At 38.2% G+C, this 24,387-nt stretch overlaps 1 protein-coding gene and 1 pseudogene across 4 annotated transcripts in view; both read left to right on the top strand.

The window, feature by feature from the left end:
* The window catches only part of VPS13B (vacuolar protein sorting 13 homolog B), a 382,845-nt gene that overhangs the window by 84,987 nt on the left and 273,471 nt on the right, over positions 1-24,387 (top strand). The gene's annotated exons all lie outside the window — the stretch shown is intronic.
* Positions 6,764-22,850, top strand: LOC132772681 (threonine--tRNA ligase 2, cytoplasmic pseudogene; annotated as a pseudogene).

The following is a 24,387-nucleotide window of genomic DNA, read 5'->3' as shown; positions in this document are numbered from 1 at the left end:
ACTTTCCTCCAGAAGGTCAGGTGGGAGGGGGCCAATCCCTCTAGGGAGGGAGTTCCACAGCCAAGGGGCTACCAATGAGAAGGCCCTGTCTCTCATCCCTGCCAGCCGCACCTGTGAAGAAGATGGCACCTGTGAAAAAGACGGGACCGAGAGCAGGGCCTCTCCAGCCGATCTTCAGCTCCGAGGTGGTTCATAAGGAGAGATACGTTTGGACAGATATGCTGGGCTGTTAAGTCTGTCCTTTCCTTTATGGAGGGACTCAGTTGACCCTCTCATCCTTATGCAGTGTGGCTTCTGCTGTGATCTGGGAGGAGCTCCTAATAGGAAAATTTACTTGGTAAAACTGTATGCAAATTGGTGTTGCTTATTTCACATAGAAGTTTCACCTTACGTTTGAGTGACACGCATACACACCACAGCTGACATGCTAACATGTTGCAACACACAGTTTGGAACACGCTTCCTTACAAATTAGTTTCAGAAAGAAATGTATTGCTTCTTTGAAAAGAGAAGTAATGAGGCTACTCAGATATGATTTTGAATACAGTTAAGTTCATGGATCCTACCTTTTAAATTAGCGTTCAAGTTTTTTTTAAAACAAAACCAATTTTTAATAACGTATTAACATTTGTCATCAGTTTTTATACAAAAGAAAAACTTGTATTTTTCTGCGTGATGTGCAGTTAGACTGGATGGTCTTTTTCAACTCTATGGTTATTTTGACAGGTCATAAATAAGTATTATTATTGGGAACACAGGTTCTTCACCGAACCCTCCTGTAAGTGTTCTGTTTCTTTTAATTTGTTTGAATTTTTTTCTTGTTAAAAAGCTGTAAATATTCTGTTCTTGTATATCTTGATGTTTAATTAAATATCCTGGATGTTAATGTCATAGAACATCCAGGTGCAAATATTGTGATTTTCTAATATAAGACTCTATACCAGAGTTGAAAATCCCACAGTGGATTTAAGTTGGCGGCAACAAGAAAATGGTAGCCAAGCACAACCTTCTTGCAAATCTGTGCAAGGAATACATACTCTACTTTTGAGCCAAGATAGATGCTGACAGCTGAGATAGCTTCAAAGCTTTTGCTGTTCTGAATTCTGGCAGTAGAAAGAACTTCAAAGCCATACTGACTCAGCTGTTTTTCTCTCCCCTCCCCTTAATCCTGGGCTTTCGTTACCTGTCACCTTTTTCCATGCTATGTTGAGGAATTATTTTGTGCTAGCACTTAAATCAGTAGAACAAAATACTGAGCAAGTTGAATTGTAAGAAGGCATGGGCAAAAATTGTTCTTGTTTTTCATAGCCGTTTATGGATTTTTTTTATTGCTAAAAGAAGCTTGCCCTTAATGAAAACTTTATTAAGAAGATTGAACTAAAATTCTTATTCTTCCGCTTGTGGAGAAAAGAATTCTGAGTGGTTCCACCAACTTATAGCCTTCTCCCCTGCTCTCTAATGCTCCAGCAACAGTTCTCCGTTGGGCATACTTGGGTGTTCCAATATATTAAACTTCATCTGTTTGACCGTGGAGCATTAATTATAATTAGAAATTATAAGTAAAAGTAACTGAGAACTGGAGCCCCCGGTGGTGCACCAAAAGATCAGCAGTTTGAATTCAGGGAGTTTGGTGAGCTCCTGTTGTTAGCCCCAGCTTCTGCCAACCTAGCAGTTTGAAAGCATGTAAATGTGAGTAGATCTGTAGGTACCACTCTGGCAGGAAGCTAATGGTGCTCCATGTAGTCATGCTGGCCATATGACCTTGGAGGCGTCTATAGACAACGCTGGCTCTTTAGCTTAGAAATGGAGATGAGCAAGGACACGACTAGACTTAATGTCAAGGGGGAACCTTTACAATGGTAGTTCAGCTACAGACATGCAACTTATTTTATAGTTTGTAAATATTTCCACAACTGGAAGTAGTCTTTATGAATAGTTTTATATAGGATTTTAAAAAAATGTCTGGTAGTAGTCATTCTTTCTTACAAACATTCATTGATGGATGCTTCCATGTATGTGCTGCTGTTTTGTTCTTGGAATATTTGTGCATTCTTGGGTCTTTTCTATATGTTGATACAGGAGGATGGATAGCCTTTCCAAGAGGGTCAGTTCTAACCTGTGGTAGCCAATGTAATATTTTGAATTATAAAAAAAGCTCCTCTCATCCTTTCTCTAGGAATTCTGAAATTGTATTGGTGCAGATGGTTATCCGTAGGTGGGGCCATTCATGTGTCTTAATTCTATATACATAACATGATTGTTTCTGACTCTACCATATGTAATATCTGTATTTGTATTGTTTGCCTCTTTAGTTTCTGGCAACGAAGAATTGTTCATGGTGACACAAGAAAAGCTGTTTTTTACAACTAGGATGTAGGAATTAAATTTCAGGATCAGTTGTACATCAGATTATCAAAGTTCTTACTAATATAACTGAAATCTGTTCTTGAACCCATGTTGCTAAGGCTTGTTTAATACTATTTTGTTCACTCCAGCACCTGTTTCACACAAAGAGGAACTGTTTTTCCCAGATTTATGTACACAACAGGCTTGTCTTGGGAGATGGTTTTCATCTGTGTTAGGAACTGTTTGCTATTTAAATTGTGTGACTATTCCCCAACAAAAGTAATGTGACATCAGCACGGAGGCGCAATAAGAGCTCTCTCAGGATTACTTTAGACAGAATGGAAGACTTTGGGTATGCAAGTTTGTGTGGCCTTGAGTATAGTTTGTATTTGATATATGAGCTGTCACATAGCTGTTGCATGACTGAGATGTGCCTGTAAGCAATGTAATATGCAGATGGGTTTTCTCTGAAACAAAGCCAGACACTAAATCTGAATGTGTTCACTTGGAGGGTGAAAGAGTACTTCATAAAACCATATGGAAGCATTTTTTTAAATTAAATAGCCCTTTTACTGTTTAAGAGGCTTTTATGATGTTGAAGCTGGTTTACCTGAATGCACTGTGTTGCAGTCTGTATAAGGGGGAAATAGAGCAATGTGGTGCGGAGTTACCTTGTTTAAGTTATCATATATATATATATATATATATAACCCATCTCTTTGGAATAACATGCTTGAATTGAAACATAATACATAGTCACATACTCTTCCTTTTTGTTTCTTTTGTTTCTTTTAAAACAATGTTAAATTAGAAGAAATTTATTTATTTTACCTTATTTATACTCCACCTTTCTCACCGCAGAGGGGACTCAAAGCGGCTTACAAACTCTGGCATCATAAAACAACCATACCAAACTATAAAACAGTTAAAACATATAAACAATTAACACACATAAAAGCAATAAAACAGATTAATAAACATAACATATTAAAAACATAACAAAGTAGTGTGTCTTTGTTTCCATACTTGCTGATTTTCCCATGGTCATTATTCAAGCTGTTGAGGTCGATTCTGTATTACTCTATTCCCCAAACTCCTGTGTACAGGGTCTGATCTTTAGCTTTTTCCTGAAGACTAGGAGGGATGGGGCCAGTTTGATGTCACTGGGGAGGGAGCTCCACAACCAAAGGGCCACCACAGAGAAGTCCCTGTCTCTTGTCCCCACCAGTTGCACTAACGAGGGCAATGGGATTGAGAGCAGGGCCTCCCCAGCAGATCTTAAAGCTCTAGTTGGCTCATAAAGGGAGATATCTTTGGACAGATAAATTATACTTTAGTACTTTTATTCTTCATCTTAACTGTAGCCTATACTTAACATAGTGAGAGAAAAGTAGAGAGGATACTGTACTAGAAGAGTTTCTTGTTATTTTTTTAAATATTCATTTGATGTCCCTCTTTGGGGAAGGGCAGCAGAAATACGTAAATCACAATTTAAAATATTTACAAAATGTGACACTCTCATATTAGAGTCGATATTTTACTTTCACAAAGATTACCGATACAAGTTCCTCACAGAAGTGGAAACTCTGTGAATATAAATAAAAACCATGATTTTTTTTAAATCTTAGAGAACACTTCTCTAGGGATTTCTAGGTCCTCCAGTGCATTTCTGTGGCCAACTTCCACCAGGTGTTGACCATAGAATTGCACTGCATGACCTCAAAATGCTTAGAGAGAGCATACTTTTCTGGTTGTGTATAGGTTAGCAAATAATCAACCATAATGAGGTTTGAGATCTGGGTTCCTAATCTATATTTATTACATTCATTTTTGTTAAAGAGGTTCACCAGAACTAGTATCTCAGTGTCTTTTGAAATATATATTGTATTTATAATTTGCTTTTTTTAAAACTGTGCCAAAGTAGGCTAGGATCATACACTTATTTCAGTATTTCACTGCATAAGAACGTTCTATAATACTTAGTATGCAGTACAGTTTTGTAAGGGAATAAATAAAATATATTTATGTAAGTGGAGGCAATTCCCTGAGCTCAGCCCACAAGAACCACTGATGATCCTCTATGGTTAAGCCTCTCACAATGCTGCTTTTGATGCTCCGACTAGTTTTTCCCCCTGTAGGGCCATTTTTGGGGTGTTGAGCCAAACAGATTTTTCTCCTTTGTTTGATTCCCACTTTTAATTTCTCCAAGGGTTTTTTACTTCCTATGGCAAGGCTAATCTTTATATCAAGTGCTTGAATATTTATTTTGTCCATATACTGTGTGGTCACTGGGTGGAACAGCAGCAACTGTTTTCCATTGTTTCCATCGTTTTCTCATCATTTTTCTTTCTGCAGTTTGTTCTTAAGTGCATGGATCTGGGTATGCTTATTTCAGAAATAACAAGACAATAGCAAAAGTTTGATTTATTTAGCTTCCAGAGCTTGAAATAGTGTCTGTGTTACATTGCACACACATTTTCTTGGAGTTCTTTTGTCTTATGCATGAGTGATAAAAAGGATCTGGTCCCATTTAAAAGAACTGCCTGTTTCATTGCTATTGAGAAATTCAAAGGATGTTACAGTGAATCTTTCTGTGTCACTTGCTGATAATGTCTGGCCTCAAAAAACAAATGTTTATAATCGACATTAGTGTCTTAGCCTCTGTGTTTCTAATTCTGTGAACATTTACTTGTAAGCAAGTCTCATTCAAATTATTGAACTTACTATTTACTAAAATATAAAGGCTTTGGTCTACAGTCTTCCTGACTTTCTCTACTTTTTTATCTAATGAAGATATTTTGGATCTGAATGTAAATAGCCAGAGATAATTATTTCTGTGGTTTCATTCCTGCAGCAGAGGCAATGGATCATAACTCCATGGTGTTAGAGCAGTGGTTTCCAACCTTTTTTTGACCAAGGACCATTCTCCAACATTAGTACCAAAAGGGTTACGAATGAGTTTTTGGTCAACTTTAGATTTAGTTTGGTTATTTGGGGTGCTAATTCAGAACATTGCATTGGATAGACCACATCAGCTCTGGTTTCTGATACAGGACATATACCATCCAGTAGTCGTCATCTGCTTGCCCACAGAAAACCATATTTAAGAAGCCTTGGAACTATAAGAGGGTTTCGCGAGAATATTCCCTCTCATTGCAACAGTGTAGTAACAGTGAGGCTGCGGAGCATATTTCAGTTCTTGCAGACCACTGGTGGCCCATGGCGCACAGGTAGGGAACCACTGTGTCCCTGAGAGAACACACCACACTTCTAGTCAATTGTGATTATGTATATTGAGGAGTCCAATGCAATGTTCTCTTACAGCGAGAGTTCCTGTTGTACAGTGAATCCAGGGCTCTAGCCAGAAAATGGGGGGGGGGGGGGGGTTGAAACGTTTTTTAGCAAATCATGAAGACTAGTTCGATAACACAACAACATTTTTAATACAGTCCAAAGACCCTTATTGCTCCGTAAAAGGTATAAGATACAAGGTATGCAAGGTTAGTAAGACCAAAAATAGCCAAAAAAAGTTGTTGTTTTTTTAACCTGAACAATTTCGGGGGGGGGTTGAACCACTAACCCCCCCCCCTCCCCGCTACACCCCTGAGTGAATCCCATAGTGTTCTGGTGCCCATTGTGCAGTAGGTCCCATTATGGACCTACAATGATCGCAGAGATTTAACTGTATCCCGTCTTGAGAATATGACATAAGGTTTAATCACAACATGAATATTACTTCATCTTGTGATTAAACCTTATGTCAGTTTTACAATTACATAAAAATCCAGCAGGATGCCATACATTATATTTTGGCTTGTCTCTTTAATGATGTAATATCACGTCTTTGAAAGTACAGTGTGCCGTTTCCATAAGTGCAATGATATCTCTAAACGTGTAAGTTGATTGTTTTGGACTCACATTGTAGTTTATATTCGGAATTGAACACAACCTGAAGATGCAAATGAATTCAATATGTCATAGATATCCAGAAGAAAATAAACTTTTCAATAGAGCAGGTGATTAATTAGAACATACCTGGTAAATTAATATTCAAAATGAAGGTTTAAATCAAAATTTAAATTTAAATATTTAAATCAAGCGGAAACCTCAGTTTAGATAGCAAGAGTGGGTCATTGAATAATGCTCATTCTTCAGTTGTCATGTGTCAACAGCACTGCCTATCTGAGTTAAAATAAACTTAAGTACTGTTGTAAACTGACCAGAGAGCTTAATGAGAATTTAGGAGTGGCCCTTCTACTCAATATTTTTGCTTTGTTTTTTGGGAATTTGTATATAGTTGGGCTCATTCAGATGGTATCTAGTTATTAAAAAGGGCATGTTTGCATTCTCTGTTATTGGTAAATGTATATACTTGCTGTGCACCATTGAAATTTCAACCCTTTTCCTGCCAGACAGAATGGAGACCTTAAAAGTAATATTACAAGTTCAGTATGTAGTGGTTGAAATTGCAAGTGTTCCTGAGAGAAATGTGGGTAAAAATCATAGTGTGATGCATTTCAATATTGAATTAATTTGTAAAAGAATGTCTGCTTTTATTTTGAAGATAAAACTGTATTAATGTATGCTAGGCATATGAAAACAATTATGGAAATAAGGGTGTGGGATCTGAGCTGCATTTTCAGTTGGAATGAAGTACGGCTTCTGTTAAAGATCCATGTAATTCAACACCTCTGCTAACAGAGATATTAATGTTCCTTTTTAAGGGTAATGATCTCTTCAATCTTTACACTTCTGTTTTTGTTGGAAGGGATATTGCCATATATAGTCATAGATAAACGGCACTGAAAACTCTGCGTTAATTGATTTTTGACATATTTCCTCTTCCCCTTGATCTTTGCTTGTAACTAAAACAGACTGGATTCAAATTTAGTCCCCACTGAAATATAGACTATCAAGATTTTGTTCAAATGGAAGACTGGCATCTCTTTCATATGAAACAATATTTTTGAATAGCATATCTTATACTGAATTTCTTGATATATCTCAGAAAACGGATGAGAAATAGAATTATAGTATCAAGCTTAATGCAGTGATGGGTTAAACCCTTGTGCTGGCAGGACTAAAGACCGACAGGTCAGAGGTTCGAATCCGGGGAGAGTGTGGATGCTCTCCCTCTGTCAGCTCCAGCTCTCCATTCAGGGACATGAGAGATGCCTCCCACAAGGATGGTAAAACATCAAAACATCCGGGCGTCCCCTGGGCAACGTCCTTGCAGGCGGCTAATTCGCTCACACCAGAAGCGACTTACAGTTTCTCAAGTCCTGACATGGAAAAAAATGCAGCTGTGTACTAAATTTTTAAATTTTGAATTGTTTAATGAGGCTATGAAACATCCGTATGAGTTAGGTTTTATAGACAATCAGAAAACTATAAATATTTCATAAAAGAACATGATTTTTAACTATATATTTGGGACTCACTTAATGAAGTTTAAAGGGAAAGACAACAAAATGAAAAATATAAAAATCAGAGTCTTGCAAATTGCTCAAAGCACCAGAATGTGGAAGCTCATGATTCTGTCACACATAATGCTGTACAGTCATGTTTACCAAAGTATTCTTTTTATTTTGTCATCTATATACTTCATAGCCAGAAATCCTTTTGGATGAACTATAAGTCACACAGGTAGCTCTATTACTACATCTATTACTACATCCAGCCCTCTCTTCTGCTATTTGAGACTACAATGATCAGCTTTCTATATTCAGGCAGTATCTGAGTTACAGGCATCCAATTTCCATATAACCCCTAGCTAAGACCAGTGAGAGGAAATCTATCCCTAGGAAGGGAAAATCACTCATGGAAGAGTTATCATGGGAAAAGGGTCTCCACCTAACCCTTTTCACCAGTCCTTATTTCGTGTTTTGTTGAAGGCTTTCATGGCTGGAATCACTAGTTTGCTGTGAGTTTTTCGGGCTGTATGGTTGTGTTTTGGGAGCATTCTCTCCTGACATTTCACCTGCATCTGTGAGCCCCCAGTGGCGCACTGGGTTAAACCCCCGTGCCGGCAGGACTGAAGTCCGACAGGTCAGAGGGTCGATTCCGGGGAGAGGCGGATGAGCTCCCTCTATCAGCTCCAGCTCCTCATGCGGGGACATGAGAGAAGCCTCCCACAAGGTTGATTAAAACATCAAATCATCCGGGCGTCCCCTGGGCAACGTCCTTGCAGCCAATTCTCTCACACCAGAAGCGACTTGCAGTTTCTCAGGTCGCTCCTGACATGACAAAAAAACAAATAAACCTGCATCTGTGGCAAGCATCCTCAGAGGTTTTTCAGAGGTCTCTTGAATCTCTGAAAACTTCTGAGGATGCTTGCCGCAGATGCAGGTGAAACATCAGGAGAGTATGCTACTGGAACATGCCATACAGCCCGAAAAACCCACAGCAATCCAATCCTTTTTTCCACAAGAAGCCACATTTTTCAAAATCCAAATATCACATGGACAGAAAGTGCGGTGAAATCTTTTGAACAGGGGTACAGATTGCAAACAATTGTCACAGAGCTGTTAACCCTTCCCTATGCTATCTAAAACATATGGACGTGTGTGTGTGTGTGTGTGTATAGCTGGAGTTACACTTAAAAATGTACCTGTTCTGACTTACATACAAATTCAACTTAAAATCCAACCTACAGAACCTATCTTGTCTGTAACCCAGGAACTGTATGTAACCATTTTTGACACAACAGCTTGCAGCCCAATGAATTGTACTTTACACTGATGTATCTCAGTGGGGAACCTGCCACAGCCCTCTCTTCCCGCCGTGTCATCTATCAGTTTGGAAACTGTTGTTTGTCTCTTGAAAAATGCCCAGAGATAAATGCCCAATGATGCAAATGAGGCAGAACTGAATGGCTCCATCCTACAGAGTGCTATCCTTTAATTTTAAATGTTTTCATTTGAGATGTCTAACTAGTCATTCAAATAAATATTCTATTATTTTAGTTAAATCTTTTGCATTCATTTCTGTTTTTTAAGTAAAGCCTACATATTGAATAGGAGTTGTGAATGCATACATTCTAGACATAAAACACAATAAATGATAAGACTTCAAGCTGTTTTTGAAACCTATTATATTCAGTGCATCAGAATTTTCAAATTAAATATGTGTGTGAATAATAGCAGCAGGTGTCTTAATAGCATGTACATTAAAGATATTAATATTTGTGACATCAGGAATCTGTAGACAATGTGCTGATAGAACATGCGATGAATTGAGACTTTATGCCATTTTTCTCTGTGTCCAGCAGATTTCAATAAAATTATTTGTTTTATCTCATTTTTATCATGCTAATCTTGCTTCTCTAGCTATGAATGCATTCAAGGCAGATTCATGAAGTCTGCATTTTCAAAAAATATTTCATTTTTATTGTTCCTTTGCATTAAAATAATGCAAACTCAAAACAGTGGTTGCCTACTGATTCAATTATGAAGAGATGGAAGAGATAGTATTTACTGGAGGCGAAGAAGTTCTTAAAGATTAAGCAGTTGCGTTGGTTCCAAACAACTAACAGAGCACACATTTTGCTAACTGAAGACATGCCTTAATTTCATTAACTGTGGTCTAATATGTTGTGCATCCCACTCCTGGTAAACCACAGTGGCATTTACTGGCTATTGCTTCAAAGCACTACTGTTTTTCATCCTTTTTCATTGACGGAATGTGTCAGAGCAACATTAACTGAAGTCTGGAAAATAGTTCTCAAGGATTTTGGTTTAATAAAAAATCTAACATGTAGTGCACTTGCTGATATAATCAAGTGAGTGGACTTTTCAAACTCTTGACTCATTGTCTTCTGAATCTGAAGCAATATTTTTGAAGCAGCTTTAAAAAGCATTTGTTGAGGTAAAGAGCATATGGATTAGAAGGGTCTGTTTGTAACAGCAATCAGCAGTGATCATGGTATTCTATTACAATCACCCTATAAAATAGCCTGTATTTTTCAAAATTGAGAACTAAAAGAGAACTTGCGGGTAAAGGGGAGGTATCCATATTTGCAAAGCATGTGAGAGGTCTGGAGCCTCTTATATTTTGAGATTGTTTCTCCAGCTGTTCTGATGAACATTAGTTTTCAGTCTGCAAACTTCTGTGACTTTAACTTTCATTTTAACTTTGTTTATAGTAATTATGGTTATGGTGACTAGAGAGAGATCTAATTTTAATGTTTCCCAGACCCTTGTAGTAAAAGAATCAAGGCAAGAGTTAAGCCATATTTTAAAATACTTGCAGTACTTCTCAACATAGACATGAACAGCTGAAATAGGTTTCCCTATTCTCCCATATTTGCTGTTCTAGCCACTGGTTCGACTGAGCTGCTTCAGAATAATCTCAGACATTTCTAGTCTCTGGCGTGATTGACATTTGTTATTATTTGTATGATTAGTTAAATGCTTTATTTAAAATAGCAGTGAAAAAGATGGAAAATGCCACAGAGTAGAGAACACTATCAGCTACACCCCCAGACTGAGAAGATTTTTCACTCTCAGCCATCTCAAGCCTGTAATTCCTTAGCCAGTCAATATGGTTCAGGTGCCTATCCTCCTCATTGCAACTCTGATTGTCTTATACATCATAGCAGAGCATCTCTTCTATCTGTTGACACTGACAAGCTCCCTGTGAACTTTAAGCTTCTCTAAAAACGCAAGGGTACAGGTATACATGTAGATCTTTCATCTTTTCCAATACTAATTTAACTTTTCCAGTTAATACTTAATGTTTGTTAGTTTGGAATTTCGGGCGTGACTTCAAGCTTTCAGTATTATATTGTCACATTCTCCTTTTAAAACTTTTTTTTTTACTTGCAAAATTATACTAGCCTGTTGCTGGGATTTATTTATTTATCATGTCAGAAGTTAGTTGGGGGTACGGTTATAATGCATTTAAAAACACAAACCTAAAAACTCAACCAGAAGCTGGCCACTTGGAATGCCTCTGGTGTCGCTGTAAGAAGTTCCTCCATTGTGCATGTGACAGGGCTCAGGCTGCATTGTAATAAGTGGTCTGTGGCTTGCTCTTCTCTGCACTCACATGTCATGGACTCCACTTTATAGCCCGATTTCTAAAGATTGGTTCTGCATCTCTTGGTGCCAGAGCACAGTCTGTTCAGCACCTTCCAAGTTGGCCAGTCTTTTGTGTGCCCAGGAGGGAGTCTTTCATCCAGAATCAGCCATGGCTTGAGATTCCGAGTTTTAGCCCGCCACTTTTGGACTCTCACTTGCTGTGGGTTTGTTTTTTTTTTGTCGTGTCAGGAGTGTTAGTTATTTGAAAGATTTTTGAAAGATTTCAGAATGTTTCTCTTCTATTTCTTCCTACATTGTCTTTTGATGAAAGTTACTTGTGCTATATAGTGAGATTAAGCAAAAGATTCTGGAGCGTCTTACAGTTCTCACTTCATAGAAAACATTTGATGTTTCTCCTTAACTTTATAGACTTTGAGGATCATTAGTTTAAAAGTATGTCAAGATCCTAGATCAAAGGAGAGTTTTCACGGCATCTTTCATTATAGAGAACAAATGGAAGCATTGCCAGACACATATTATAATATTTAATATACTCACGATTTGCAGCAAACCACATCACGAGCAGAGCAGTGGTAGTGGTGGTGTTTTAGAGCATCTATTCTGTATAAAATCTATGTAACAAACTGTATTTACATGGGGATTGTCCCTATGTAAGCCGTCCCAAGGGGAGATGGAGGTGTAATAAATAAAGTTGTTGTTGTTATCATTATTATTATATTGCAACATCTGCTATAACCATCATTGTCAGGCAGAGTTGTTCTTGAAAGGTTTCTTGTAGCTGTTGCAATATTTCAAGCAATCATATGCTTCTCTGTATTGTCTCTGTGCAGTAAATGGAGATAAAAGCATGGAGTGATCATTTGCTAGGGAGCAGGGACCTCACGCCTGACATGTTCTGGCTTAGTTGCCATTCTTTTTTAGGGTACGCAAACTATATTCTGCTAATTTGAGAGAAATGTATTGACTCAGCTGCTCTTAAATTGTATCTTTAATTTTTGGCTTTACAGGGTGGAAAGTTTTAGACAATTTCATAATTGCCAGATTCAAATCTAATTCAGAGCTGTCAGAAATTTGCGTAAGTCCATTATATAAATGTGATATTTTTTCAAGTCTTTTCTTCCTAATTTGATGTCAAGCCCAAAACCCTTAAATGTGGTGTTTTGTTTTTTGCAGTACTCACACAAAATTGCACAAGCCTATTTTGTGGAATTTTCTTCCACACGAAGAAAATGCCACATAATTATAACGAATTACATAACGAAATACATTTCACAGTCCACTAATTTTTATTGATTTCAGTGATTTGTGCCAGTTAAAGCCAATACAAATAATGGCAAAATTTGTCAAAAACCAACAACTAGCATAAAATCCTTTTAACATTTGGCACATAATAAACTATTTTATATATAAACTACCTTATTGTTTATATTACCAACTAGAAAATATTCACCTTTTTTCCAGCCTTCGAACAAAAACTTTAATAAGCAGACGTTGCATAAAAATGACACAATCCAGCAGTTATTTCGGAAGGCTAGCGTAATCATAAATTTGCCATCCATGCTGTTCCAAAAATACTAACCCATATTGTTCTCCCTGGACCTGTTGGAGGGATGATTAATCCAGCTGCTGAGGTTTCCCTTTATGCGTTTGATGGAACACTTGGCTTGCTTGGCTACAGCTGTGTGTTTATGTGCAGCGCACACCTGCAGGGGCCGCCTGACAAATAGCCATAGTATGCACGATATACAAAATTACCCTGGCAGCGCTGCAAATAAGGAAGTTTCTGTTTTTGAAGCCCATATGTGTGTGAGCTTGAGATGCCAGCTGGGGTATTTATGTTGCATTGCACAGATGTAAAACTGCCAACTGATTTTATACCAAATAAAGCCTAATCTTTTTATACATACTTGGTGTCAGAATTATGAAGTGGCGAGTAAGAATGTTCTCACGATTTAAGCATCTTTTAAAATAGAAGCTGAACTTTTGAAAAAACTGTAATGTGAAGTATGAGAAAATGTAGAATGTAAAAAAAACAAAACCAAAACACACCAAGGATTATGAATTGCATTTATTTAGATAAATACCATACTACAATTTTTTTACAAAGATTTATTATTAATGATGCATAGTTATTAGGTGTAAATCGTGATAAGAATTTGATTTATTGTATACATATCCACTATATTACAGAGCCTTTTTTCCTGTAGGTCACTTCATCTCTGTGTTGAATCCATTTTATGGGCTCTGAAATGTGAAAGCCAAATGTATATTGGTACTTAGCTTGAAAGCTTTGCCTTCCTGTTTTCAGAAGTATAATTTGTAACAGACTGAAATATATAAAATCAGTCAGATACTGTGTAAATGCTTAGCATTTAGTTTAGTGAGTCAAACTTTTGAATGTGCATTATTTCCCAGAGAATAAAATATGACACTGTTTTTGAATGTGTACATAAAAGAAATACGTGTTAAAGTAGTAAATACTAGTTGAGCTTCTGTGGATGTTAACAACCAAATCCTTGTTAGAAGTAAGATTACTGCACATGAGAATAAAGTAGATAACATATATCAGGTAACTTGTTAAATGAAGGGGTTGAGAGGAACTCTACCTCTTAAATATATCTGTTTCTTTGTTGAACCTTGAAAATATATTAAAGGCATAATTCAGTCAAAGCAAGGCCTAACTTCAGTGGAGAATTCCAAGTCACAAGTTGTATCAATTACTGTGGAAGACAAGAGTTCTGGTGAGCAGTGCAAGGGGACACAACAATTTCCTGTAATAATAGTCATAGAAAATAAAGGTCAGGAACCATCTAACAGAAAGAAAAATCAAACCAGAAGTCAAAAGTTTCAGCCTGTCCTTTGCAGAAAAGGCAGGTGTTTAGGAACCAAGGAGTAAGAATCAGAACAAGGAGGATGCAAAGTCTGAAGGCCAGAAGAATTAAGTATCATTTGTTCTTTGATTCATTTAGATACTAAGGCTAGGGCAAGATATTTGGACAACATTGATGGATTCTTTTCAATTGATTCAGCTTGAGGATGTGGTCAGGATCCTTGGAGAGGTGAAGCCCACCACATGCATCCTAGACCCCTGCCCATCCAGGCTGATAAAAGAAGCCAGAGGGGGTTTGGCAGAGTGGGTAAAGGTGGTGGTTAATGCCTCCTTACAGGAGGGCAAAATTCCAGCCAGCTGAAAACAAACTGTTATAAAACCGCTGTTGAAAAAACCATCACTAGACCCCACTCAGTCAACTTTAAGCCACTTTCCAATCTCACCTACTTGGGCAAAGTCATGGAACGTGTGGTGGCCTCATAGCTCCATGGGTTCCTGGTAGACACTGATTATCTGGATCTTGCACAGTCTGTCTTTAGGCTGGGACATGGGACTGAGACAGCCTTGGTCGCTTTGGTGGATGATCTTTGTCAGGAGCTAGACAGGGGGAGTGTGTCCCTGTTAGTTCTGCTGGACCTCTCATTGACCACAGTATCCTTCTGGGACTCTCGTATATATGGGACTCGGAGATACTGTCCTGCAATGCCTCCAGTCCTTTCTTGAGGGACGGTCCCAGAAGGTGTTATTGGGTGACGTCTGTTCGATCCCACAGCCCTTGCTCTGTGGAGTCCCACAGGGCTCAATATTGTCCCCAATGTTGTTTAACATTTACATGAAGTGGCTGGTGGAGATCATCTGGAGTTTCGGAATGAGTTGCTAACTGTCATTCCTTTCCACCTGTCACCAAGGAGGCTGTCCAGACTTTGAATCGGTGCTTGGCAGCTGTGTTGGGCTGGATGAGAGCTAACAAATTGAAATTGAATCCAGACAAGACAGTAGTCCTACTAGTCAGTCGTAAGGTTGAACAGGGCATAGGGTTACAGCCTGTGCTAGATGGGGTTAGACTCTCCCTGAAGACTGCAAAATACTCTACGTGGGGTTGCCTTTGAAGACTGTTAGGAAAATCCAGCTAGTCCAACGGACGGCAGCTAGACTGTTCACTGGAGCATCATACAGGGAGCATACCACCCCCTGCTATGTCAGCTCCACTGGCTGCCAATCCAGTTCCGAGCACAATTCAAAGTGCTGGTCCTGACTTATAGAACCCTATACGGTTCCGGCCCAGTGTAACTGTCCAAACATATCTCCCACATATCTCCCTCTATGTTCCACCTCAAAATTTAAGATATTCTGGGGAGGCCCTGCTCTCGGCCCTACCTCTTTTGCAAACACTCCTGGTAGGACGAGGGACAGGCTTTCTCAGTGGTGGCCCCCCGCCTGTGGAATTCACTCTCCTGGGAAATTAGGTCATCTTCATCCCTCCTCTCTTTCAGAAAAAAGTTGAAAACTTGGATGTGGGACCAGGCCTTCAGGTGACTATGCTGATACGGATAATGACAATGAAGACAAATTACTATGGCAATGTACTATGGACAAGCTTGATGGGAGTCTCCAATCTCAGAATCTCAGCTAGATACGGCCATATGGCTGTTATATTTAGGCATATTTTAATTGAATTGATTTAATGTTTTAATTGTATGCAATTATTGGTTTTATTATGTATTGTTATGTACTCATGTAGGCATCAAATCATGCTGACTGGAAGCCGCCCTGAGTCTCTCCCCCCGGGGGTTGAGAAGGGCGGGGTACAAATATTTGAAATAAATAAAATAATAAATAAACATTGAACTCATGATCTTGTGAGTTTCTGATGTGCAGAGGGGAACGGAGGCTGACACACCATTCTGTAAAGCTTCAACTTTACAATCCATTGCAGAATTGCATTATCTCCCTGAGTGAGGCAGTGATCTAAGAACTTGGCTGGAGGATATATTGGAGAAGAAAAATGCAGTAGGGAAACAATAGGCAGGAAGGCAGGAAGCCCCTTTTCTCTGTCTACTGCTCATCATCTTACAAATCCTTCCTTTTTCACTGCATATAAACCTGGTATTGGAAATCCAGCGTTGCCTACTAAGTATCTAGCTCTCTCCTGTTCCAAGAAGAAAGCAGAATAAGCAGAATGTGGTGTTTAAGTCAGTCATGTATGAATCAGGCAGTCACCTTAGAGTAAGTGAGAACAAGGAAGATTAGGCTTAAATCAATTGATGACCTGAAATTACAAATCATCAGTAACAGGTGAACAACAGCTATATGTGATTGATTGATGACCAGGCTGCATGCATCATTTTCATTCCAGTATTATATTCCTAAGAATGTAGATTTGAGATCCCACTTTGGCACTACATTTCTAAGTTCCTTTTTAGTCATAGTTCCAATGGAAGACTTGGAGGCTTGGGTTACAGCAATGGGTATTTCACTTTAGGTTAAATCAGTGGTTCTTAACCTATGGGCCGCGGACACGAGCCTCCTTCCTCTTTATTAATTTTCTTTTATTTATTTGATTTTCCTTTTGCTCTGCCTGCCACTCCTTCCCTGCCGCTGACCAATCCCTGACCCCTTGGATAGACCCCATCAGCTCTAGATGATTAAATATGGTTTCCTGTGGTGAGCAGATGGTGACTAATGGATGGCATATGTACTGTATCAGAAACTAGAGCTGATGTGGTCTATCCAATGCAGTTTTCTGAAACAGAACCCCAAATAACCAAACCAAATCTAAAGTTGACCAAATACTGATTCGTAAAGCTTTTGTTACTAATGTTGGAGAGTGATCCCTGGTCAAAGTGGGCCTGGTCAAAAAAAATGCCTGGTCAAAAAATGGTTGGGAACTATTGGGTTAGATGGTTATTAAAGGCCTACTTCATAGCTCTGCAAAAGAAAGTAGCTTCACTGGTAATTCATACCACTATACTAGTTGTATTAGTGATGTGTGCATCAAGCCTTTGCACTACAATCAGAATATATTGCTTACTTCCCCCTGGCCTTCAGAAAAAAGTAAAAACTTGGCTATGGGACCAAGCCTTTGGGCAGTAAGCAATACAAGGAATGATCAGGGATAATGTGCAATTGATATTTGATATTTGGAATGGCCTTGGACCATAATTTTTGGATTATGTGATTTTAACGTTTATATTAATATGTTTTTAATTCCACATTTTAATATTTAAATGTTGTTACATTTTATGATCTAATCGATAGTTATATGTTATTCTTGTTTTATGTTAGATTTCATATGTATGTGAGGCATTATATTTTCCCATAACTATGTTGGCTAACTGCTTTGAGTCCCTGTCCACCCCGAGGTAAGAAAAGCAGTATACAAGTGAAGTAAATAAATAAATAAATACAAAAATAAATGGTTCAAGTGAGCTGTCTGCTTGCATTCTGTGGGCTCTACATTTATGTGCAATGTTTATTATAAATTAAATGGTTAAATTGCTGTACCATGATTATTTGGAAATGGACCCTTGCACTTTAGTGAATGGACAAAAAGTGAAAAAAGGGTTTGAATCCCAAAAGTGTGAAATAAAATCCATCTGGAAGCCAGTACTAAACTTAATGGGTATAATTTCCTGCACCAAGAGGATAGAAAATATCTTTCAGATATTACAAAACAAAATAAAAATTAGATGGGGTTATCTCGTGACAGAAACTGTAGATGGGACAGTGTCATAGAACAGTATGTGCATCAAAATGTTTATCAGTCAAAATGTGTTTAAATGGGTTATTATAATGTCAGTATAATTTATACACATTTTGCTTGATTAATTATCCTAGCAGATCTGACTCTGCATTATTATGAGTATCTGGAGAATGTATATAACTCTCTTTGCATTCAGCATAGTTCATAAATGGCTATAACAGGACAATATTGGACCTCCTAAGAGGCGTTATGCTGCAGAGATGGTCATTTCCCCTTGTGACAGCTTTAGCACTTCTAAAAGGGGTTTTTACTTCAAACAGTATCACCGCCACTACAGGTTGCATGTATATAGTTGAAAGCTTGTCATTCTCGGCTCATGCACAGATGTCTTTCAATAATGCTGGCCTATAATGTCTTGAAATTGCTTGGTTTATCAGCAGCATATGTCATCAATCCAAAAGTGCTTGCTTGAGTCAGGCCTCAGCATTCTTAGCTTACAGATGCAGCTGCAAACAGGTGAACAGGCAGAAAGTAATTTGTGTAGCTTGGTGGCTGTCAGACAAAAGACAGACAATCTGTGTTTTAAACAGATTGCAGACCTTGTGTGAGCCAGACAAAAGAGATTTCTACAACTGCAAATAATTCCAAGGTTGACATATTTTCCTTTCTGCCATTAGGTGATTTGTTACCATTGAAAACAATGAATGTAATAAATCTAAACAGAAACTGGAGATAAGATGAAAGAAAAAGGTTTGCACTCTGTAGAAAAGTATAGAATTGACATTCATGTAAGTTTTTCTCTTACCCAGAAATGCAGACAATTTTTATTCACAAACCTACTTAATATTCAAAAGTTAAATTAGGGCAAAATATTTTAAGAAGCTATTACTAGCACAATAATACTGTCAGCTGGGTGAAAAAAAATCCCCGCCCTTTTTTTTTGCCTAACTTTGGAACGTTTAAGTTGCATTTCTTTGGGAAGCTGATGGTGCCAGATGAACAATTTATATCCCCTGGTATGATAAGGTGCACTGTGTGACCTCTGCATAAATACTTGTGTTGCATATATCCACAGAGGTGAGATCATAATCTAATGAAGAATGGTTTCAATTTGTCATGGTGAATCAAGTGAATACCATATTTACAGGGGGAAAATGCACTCATACAGGTTGCTGTCTGCAGTCCAAATTGCTGATCAGAGAGTCTTTGTACACATTGGCAATGTGCTGTGCAACATAAGCTGAAATATATTCCACAAGGGAGGAAAACGGAATAGTTTACATACGCTGTTCCTAAGTGCAATGAGTATAAAACTCCATTACTTACGTTAAGCAGGTGCTTTTTATATGAGGCTTTAAAGAAATATAAAACTTTTGATGAAATGATTGGTTTGTATAGGCATGACTTAACTTCCAGTGGCCTGATCAGATAAAGAGGCTAAAAGTGATCCCACAAACATTTGTTTAATGTTTTCAGGGATTAAAGGTTAATATCTTTTTGATGGAAGGAACTGTTATTTTGGACAGTAAAGTCAAAAAATCCTGAAATACTGTGGTGGAAGAGTTTCGTGGAGAGCTTCCTGCAGGAGGATAAATTGTGGGTCTGATGGGACTAAATAGAAACATTTCAAGACCTTTTTGAGCATATTGCCAATTGTGATTTCTTAGTATTCTTTCAAACCTGTGCCTGTGATGGAATAACAAGAGGGAGGGATCAAACTTTCTTTTGTTTCAATATGTGGATAGAATTGTGTGCGGCATTTATACTTCAAAATGCAACCTGGAAGTGGTACAAAGAAATGGAATGTGAGAAGAGAGCCTTTTAGATTAAGATTAAAACAATGTGGACTGCTCATACTGTAAAAAAAAAAAACTGAAAGAATTTTTGAAAGCACTCTACAGATACATTAGAATGGCTTTCATTACAGGGGTAATATTGGATACCTTCAGGTTGAGCTTTAAGAGAGTTTAAATAGCAAATGAAAGTCGATGAATTATGATACCTTTCTCTTCATTTGTTTTAATTTAATAAATATATAGGTCAATAGAAGGCCAGCCTTCTGTTTCCAAAAAGAGTCTCTGCTGGGCTTAAAATGGCCAAAAGAGTTCTAAATAATAATAATAATGATATAATAACTTTATTCTTATACCAAGCCACCATCTCCCCAAAGGGACCCGGGGTGGCTTACAAGGGTGAAGCACAAAATACAGGTTAAAATCCATACAATAAAAACAACAACACCAAATAACACCAATCACAATGCACAAATTTAAAACAGTATCATGGCTGAAAAATTAAGTGCTAAAGCATGTCACAATGTGCTCATGGAGACTGGGGAGATTTGAAGGAAAACATTTTATTTTTGGGCAAGGGGGTTGTGCGGTTAAAGGCACCCCCAAATAAAAGGTTAAGGTTACTCCCTGACATTAAGTCTAGTAGTGTCCAACAAGGAGGGGAGGGATACTCATCTTAATTTCTAAGCCAAAGAGCCGCAGCTATGTGTAGAACCTCCAAGGTCATGTGGCTGGCATGACTGCATGGAGTGATGTTACTCTCCCACTGGAGCAGTATCTATTGATCTACTCACATTTGCATGCTTTCGAACTGCTAGGTTGTCAGAAGTTGGGGCTAATAGTGGGAGTTCACCCCACTCCCCAGATTCGAACAGCCCACCTTTCGGTCAGCAAGTTCAGCAGCTCAGTGGTTTAACCCATTGAGCCTCTGGGGGTTACAACCTTCAAAAATCTCCAGAGGTTTAATATAGGTCCCTAGCATCCTATAGTTGCCCACCGTTATATGAATGGTCCATCAGCAAAACAAGTTGGTTAGAATTTAAAGAAGAATGCCTAACTCCATTAAACCCTGTCATTACAGAAGCTCACTGTACATCGGGCTGTTCTCTTTCTTTTTTCTGCAGGTTTAACATACTTCTGAGTCTTTTTCTTACAGGTTTTTAAAACTGTTTTCATTAACAGTTTTTGAAATGGTACTTGTAGCAAAATATTGACATGTCATGTGCTCTTCCAGACAAAGCCAGTTTTCACGGGCTCTGGAGCTGCTCAGTTAACAAATAACAACCACCACCACCACCACCACCGCCACAACACATTTAATTTGATACTTGCCTCTTTTCACAGCTTGAGGTGGGGCACAACATAGTGAAACACATCGCCATGAAATACACACAATAAAATGATAAAATATGTACATGGTACAAAGATTAAAATTCAATAGAATAGAATGTAAATTTAATGGCTCCTTTCTTTAGCATATGCTTCTGTGAAAATTTGCTCATGTTTCCCTCCATCTTGTGAAGAAGGTCATCCATGCACACCAGTGAATGGGTTTTCATTAGCAAATAAATATGGCTACTTGTTGTTGTTGTTTTTTTTTTTTAAAAAAAAACCTTTTTGAAAAGGATTATTTAGGAAGATTATTATTATTATTATTAGGGAGCCCTGGTGGTGCAGTGAGTTAAACAGCTGAGCTGCTGAACTTGCTGACCAAAAGGTCGCAGGTTCGAATCCAGGGAGCGGCGTGAACTCCCGCTGTTAGCCCCAGCTTCTGCCAACCTAGCAGTTCAAAAATATGCAAATGTGAATAGATCAATAGGTACCGCTCCAGCGGGAAGGTGATAGTGCTCCATGAAGTTATGCCGGCCACATGACCTTGGAGGTGTCTACAGACAATGCAGGCTCTGCGGCTTAGAAATGGAGATGAGCACTATCCCCCTTTACCTTTATTACTATTCAGGAAGAACTCTTTTGGCTATCACTCATAAGTAGAACCAGTAAGCTTCCCTGGTTCCCATATAGGAGAAAGATGGGATACAAAATAAATAAACAAATATAAAATTAATGCACATAGATTTACTATATACTAGTCACAGACAAGAGAGGCGAGGTTGTTCTCATTGTGGCCTTTTTTTGAACTTCCCTGAGGCATTGGTTGGAAAATGTACTAGTGTAAAGAATGCAACATTGTTAAGACAGTTTTAACATGTGAACATTAACTAGAGATAAGGGATTCTTAATTAGATATGAGGGATTTGAAACAAGAGATGATATTGTGTATTACTTTTTATTTTCCTGGAAGCTCTGTGCTTGAACTTCGGATTCTGAAAGCTAGTTCTTGTGGACCTTTCTTTTCTCTCTGGTTTATTGTTAGCCACAACATGGTCAATTTCATAGGGATTCTTGTATTTGGAGTAAATAGAGTAGTTGCCTGAACTTCTTTCAGTCTGTATATGTTGTGTTTGGTTTTACTTTTCAACTATATCTTTCCACAAGACCAGGTAACTTCTTAGGGGAGAAGGAAGTTTGGGACCACACAGAGAAGCAACTTCAAAACACTCTGGATGATTTTGGGGAGTCTTGGAAGCTAAATCCCGAAGATGGAGCATTTTATGGTCCCAAGATTGATATTAACATCAGGGATGCCATTGGGCGCTACAATCAGTGTGCCACAATCCAGCTTGACTTCCAGCTGCCCCTCAGGTTTAATCTCATGTATGTAGGAAAAGACAGAGATGACAAGAAAAGACCAGTTATAATCCATAGAGCTATTCTGGGGTCGGTGAAGTGAATGGTCACAGAAAATGGACTTTCTAGCTCTCTCCACAGCAGGTGATGGTAGTTCCTGTTGGCTCAGCCAGTGAAGAGTATGCTCAGCAGGTGTGCAGTGGCTTCTTTGAGGCTAGATTCATGGCAGACGTTGAGCTGCACTTTGAACAAGAAGATAAGAAATTCTTAGCTGGCTCAGTATAATTTTATTTTTATTTATTTTTGTGGTTGGAGAAAAGGAGAAAGCCAACCGCACGGTGAATGTGTACACGAGGGACAACGAGATCCATGGGGAAATTTCCGTCATGTCCGCCATCCCAAAACCAAAGACGTTAAAGAAGAGTTCTAGTTCTTACTCATCTGTCTGAAACATTTCTTTGTGGAAATAAATCCCATAAATTCAGTTGCCCTAGTTTCCCTTCTAATGGGATTGCTGTGAAACAGGGCAACAGCCTGATGTCATGGGCCTTCATCTGTTTTTTAAAGAAAGAATCCCTTAGTAAATTGGGTTCAGTGCTATGCAATTTAATATATGTATGTACAGCACTGAATTTTGCCTCTATAATTTTGGAAACTGCTTTGAGTTCCTTTAGGGGGAAGAAAAGTGGTATATAAATGTGATAAATAAATAATAGTTGAGAGACCTGAATTGAAGAAACTGAGGGATGAGAATGGAAAATGCAGAATTGGTGAGAGAAAGCAGAGCAATCATGCATAGGTTCCAGGGAAGCTGCACATAATCCAATTTATTTGAAGATGAAACCATAGTAGGAAATTCTCGCCCTTTTCTTCTTCTTTGCTTTTGCTTATTCTTGCATGTTGCATTAATAAGAGTTCCATCCCCATAAAACAAATTACATTCTGCTTGGATATCATTTTTCTATGTCTAGTTTAATCAGTTCTAAGAAACAGATATTTAGGATTAAGGTTGCCGAACCACAGTGCCAGTGTAATATCTGGAATGTGATATCTGAATGTGTGATACAATGTGGTTTTACCAGTGATATTAGGAGCAAATCAAACTAGGGTTTGATGAATAAGAATGCTATCTCTATAACAGTGTAGCCTTATTACAGCTCCCTAAGGCATTTTAATGATGTTTAATTGCATTGTCCCATGCTATTTTTCCACAGCAGGGATAGTTCTCTTGAAAAAAGGCTGTTCTCGTCTTTCAGTATTTGACACCTTTGCTTTTAAATAGCACCTGGCCACAATAATTTATAGTGGAAAGAAGTCCTTTCACTTGTTTTATTTTTTATATAATAATCAGTGTAAAGCCACTAACATGGTTATCACATTGGTCAAACCATTTTAAGAATGCAGCTTGAAAGCTTTGTGAAATTGAATAATCTTTTGCTGTTATTGACCAAGTATCATGATCGAATGGAGTAATAAACACTATACTCTATGGAGTTGTGCTAATCTGCTTAAGTATATATGAAAAGTTTTTTCCATGTTCCATGCTTTCTCTGCTCTGTAATGTCCAACTGGTAATGTTATCTGTAGATTTTAAACAGGTACATTTGGGTTAGGAAATCTCTTCCTATGTAGCATGATGCTTCAAAAAACTAATTTGTTCCTATGGCTAATGGTTGGTAAAGCACACTGTTTGAATGCAGAAGGCAGACAAGAAGACTTTGCTGAATCTGCCAGATTTCCTTCATTTAGGTATTTGACCCTTATTTAACAGCCTTCTCCTGTTTTTCTAGAGCATCACCCACAGAAAATATGCTCTCCATTCCTTATTTCAGATAATACACAGCTGTATGTGTAGGTGTTACAAGGCTGAGCTGCTGTCTGACCCGGAAAGAGCCATAAATACAATTAAAGTCAGCACTGTTGAACTAAATAGAACAGATCCATTTCAGTGAAGGTTATCTGCAGTGACCCTTCTTTCTGAAATGT

This window comes from Anolis sagrei, chromosome 4 (assembly GCF_037176765.1).
Source record: "Anolis sagrei isolate rAnoSag1 chromosome 4, rAnoSag1.mat, whole genome shotgun sequence".
Taxonomy (NCBI): Eukaryota; Metazoa; Chordata; class Lepidosauria; order Squamata; family Dactyloidae; genus Anolis; species Anolis sagrei.
Note: the sequence above shows the minus strand (reverse complement) of the source record. Positions and strands in the feature narration are given on the sequence as shown.